This window comes from Gordionus sp. m RMFG-2023, chromosome 2 (assembly GCF_954871325.1).
Source record: "Gordionus sp. m RMFG-2023 chromosome 2, tfGorSpeb1-WG-v2, whole genome shotgun sequence".
In the NCBI taxonomy this organism is placed as follows: domain Eukaryota; kingdom Metazoa; phylum Nematomorpha; class Gordioida; order Chordodea; family Parachordodidae; genus Gordionus; species Gordionus sp. m RMFG-2023.
In genome coordinates this window covers 6569988-6574434 of record NC_088776.1, presented here as the reverse complement: position 1 = coordinate 6574434, position 4447 = coordinate 6569988, and positions in this window count along the sequence as shown.

The following is a 4447-nucleotide window of genomic DNA, read 5'->3' as shown; positions in this document are numbered from 1 at the left end:
TTCTATGATCTATGAACTAATGATAAATTCAGACAAAAACATATGACAACAATTTTTTTATTTGTGTTTTTTTTTAATGGCAATGTTTGCAAAAAAATCATTCCCTTATATTATTTTTATAACATATGGTGATATATTTCGTGATAGGTAATGTAATGTGCAACATTATTGTTAAGGATTGTTGATTATAATATCAAAATTTAAGTTTTATTTCAATTCATTTTGAAATGTTTTGTATATTTATATTTTTATTATTCAATGTTATAATGTCTATTATCTTATCATATTTGAAATCAGCATCTTTATGTGTATAAATTTAATCTATATATATGTTGTGATGTTCGAATTGATCGTTATCTATAAACTAATCGCTATCTATTAAATAAAAGATTGATTTTTTTTTTATTCTTTATATTATATTGACTTTAACCTGGCGGACTGGTTTTATAAAAATAACTCAATATTTTGACTTAAATTACTTGATAGATTTTGTGAACTATATAAACTTACAAAATTATTGTCTTATCAGTTAAAATAATTTTTAAAATAAATTTATTAAATAAACTTAAGTATCTGTTTTTCTTATTTTTTGCCAACCTTAATATGGTGGCAGCAGCTATCTTTGTAAATTTCTTTGTAAATTAAAATTTTATTAAAATATAATTTCATATTTCTAAAAATAAAATAATTAAATTATATAAAAAAAAACAAGAATAAAATTTTTTTTTTTCAATTAATTAAATATGACGGAAGATAAAAAAATTAATGTTTCTAATGATATATAGGAAATATCGATACATATTTAACCAAAATTGAACTTATTTTTAAAAAAAATAACAGCACAGATGAGGATAACGCCACGTGATATATTTTCAAAATTACAATCGATATGCACTGAGTCCGATCTCAAGAAATCGTCGATACTCATCAACAAACTTAGATTATTACAACCTTCCAAGATTCGAAACAAAAAAATTAGCGAATTTAATGCAGCGGTTCAAAAAGAGAGAGAAAGTTTTTTAGATTGGGTTACCTATATTTCTCAACTCAATATGCACTGCAACTTTATCGGCTACGACAGGGTTTTAGAAAAAATAAAGGTATCAAGCTCATCTAAGGAAATTAAATATAGAATTTAAGATTTACCCATTTTAGATGACATTATAAAGTTAGGCAAAGAATTAGACGAAACAGACATCAAAACATCTATACATAAGATTATCAAAGAAAATACACACTCCGATCTAAAACATTAGGAGGGAGCAAGACAAGATACGAAAATTTATGAACTAAAACCAACTAATATAAGATATGACAACACCCAGATGATTTCATATGTTGAGAGAAACAGATATCATGATAATAATTAAAGCCATCTGTTTAGACAACCATGGCAGACTCGACCATATTATAGCAACATAAGATTCAACAACCAAAATAACTATCATTTTCCAAGACGAAATTATGATAGATTTTATGATTAAAATAGATGGTAAACTTCTTATATTCCTTTCAATAATCACGACTCAAGAGATAACAATAATAATAGATTTAATATTAACAACAAAGGACATAATAATAATTACAAGCCTTTTAATGATTTCATAAACCACAACAGATTTGACAACACCAGACAACCGTTTCAAAATTTTAGAGATTATAATAGATCTAACATGCATCAACAATTTTACGAAGGTGACAATAAAAATTACATGAATCATAATCACACCATTAATACAGTTGATATAGAAGAGATCGAAGACGACAAAATCATATCAATCGATAAGAAAGATTATAATTTGTTAAATATTGATATTAATAACGTAGAAAACGAAGTACAAAATGTTAAAGATGACGCATATTGGTGAACATCAAAATTAATGACATCTTGACTTCACTACAAGTGGATACGGGCACGAAATTCACAATTCTACCAAAGTATATGATTGAGAAAGTAGGCATAAAAAACATTACGAAGGCTAACATTAAGTTATCTGGTTACGACGACAAGACCATACAAGTGATAGAGGCTCAATACGACTGAATGTAGAATACGAAGGAAGTTCTCAAATTTTAGATGCATTGATAGTAAACAGTAACAAGATGCCTTTATTAGGAAGATCTTGGTTAAAACATTTTAAAAACATACTTGAAAGATTTATAGGCTTAATTGATAGGGATCATAAAAACGATTTGGCGGAATTAATATCCAATTGTAAGTCTAAATTATATAATAAACCTGTTATAAAAATGCAAGTCAGGTTACGACTAAAGTCAAATGCTAAGCCAAAAATTATACCACCGAGAAGGGTACCTTATTCTAGAGTAGATATTATAACTAAAGAGTTAAATACCTGGCTGGAAAATAAAATCATCAAGCCGATAAAAGACGTTAGATGGGCGAGTCCACTCACACCAGTTTTTAAAAACAATGGGAGTCTCAGATTGTGCGCCGACTTTAAAGGCACAGTTAACCCAGAGTTTGAAGAATTCAAATACCCCATACCTAGAATTAACGATTTGATTGCCATAGCTGGAGTAAAAAAATTTAGTAGAATTGATTTCAAACAAGCCTTCCTGAAAATTCCTATTCACAAAGATTCTAGAGATTTGCTAACTATATCCACGCATAAAGGATACTTCAGATTCACGAGACTTCCGTTCGGATTGAAAACGTCTTCAGCCATATGCCAACAGACTATGGAACTGGTTTTCGGAGATTTAAAAGATGTTATATTCTACTGACGACTTGTTAATTACAGGTGATAACGATGAGATACATTTGAAGAACATTAAAAAAGTATTCAAAAAGATCAAGTATGGATAAACCCCCAATTTCGACAAAAGTTTATTCATGCAAGATAAAATTCGCTTTTTGGGACATGATATAGACAAACATGGTATACATCTCAACAATGATAAAATAAAAGCAATTATAGATATGCCGGAACCAAAAAATTCAGAAGAATTATCTACTTTCTTAGGCATGGCGAGCTATTACCGTAAATTTTTAAACAGTTTTGTTGATCTGGCAGATCCACTATACAAAATAATTAACAAAGGTAAATGGTCTTGGGATACCGAACATCAAGAATGTTATAAAAAATTAAAAACTTTAATCAGTCAACCTCCCACATTGAACTTTTTCAATCCTGATTTACTCATACGTATAGCCCCGGATGCATCTAAACGCGGTTTGAGAGTTATTTTATTTCACTTAGAAGAGGATGTCAAAGAAAAGCCGATAGCTTTTGCCTCAAGATCCTTACTTAAATCCGAAAGAAATTACACTAACATTGAACGCGAAGCGTTGGCGCTTATTTTTGCGATGAAAAGATTTCAAGAATATCTTATCGGAACTAAATTTATAATCATCACCGATCACAAGCCGTTGATTTATATATTTTCCAAAGGTTTAAAAGAAAATTCTTCTATGTCGATGAGGTTGCAGAAGTGGAATATTGCAATGGGAGCTTAGGATTTCGAAATACGAAATAGAGCGGGTAAACACAACATGGTGCCAGATTGTTTTCCAGATTGCCATTAACACCTTCGGAAGAAGAAATACACATTATGGATGATATGAAAGAAAATAATGATTTATGGGACGTACCAATTAACTTTAAAATGATCGAAAAAGAAACTTCTAATGACAGAGAATTAACGGAAATAATGAACGTCATTAGAAACAGTGACACGATAAAAAATAAAACATATAACAATATGGTGACGGAATTAATTATGGGAAATTTTCTATTTAAAGAAAATAAAATCGTTGTACCTAAAGTTTTAAGAAAATCAAAACTATAACATTTACATGAAGGACACTTGGGTGCTGGCAAAACTAAACATTTAGCTAAAGAATACCTTTGGTGGCCTGGAATTAACAATGACATTGATAACAAAGTAAAAGAATGCAAATCATGTAACATTTGGGCATCCCATTAATACACAGCATCCGTGGGACGAAGCCATTCGAAAGAATACACATTGATTACGCTGGGCCGTTTTTTAACAAGTACTAGTTGCTTATAGTAGATGCGTACAGTAAGTTTTCTATAATCACGCCGGTGAAATCAATAACCTCGTAATTTACAATAAAAGAATTGATGAAAACAATTAGCTTATTTGGTATTCCAGAACAAATAGTTTCTGATAAGTCAACTGTTCAAAAAATTTTGTAGAGACCATGATATACATCACTTTCAGACTTCAGCTCACCATCAGCAGTCAAACGGGCAAGTTGAAAGGATGGTAAGAACCTTTAAATCACATATAAAGAAGTGCATGGAACAAAATAACATGGACATAGATATCGCTTTGAAGAAATTTTTGTTAAATTACAGAAACATGCCAAACAGTACGACTGGCATCCCACCAAGAAAACTCATGTTCAATCATGATATTAGAACAAATTGGGATTTAGTAAAATATAAGGAAGACGACA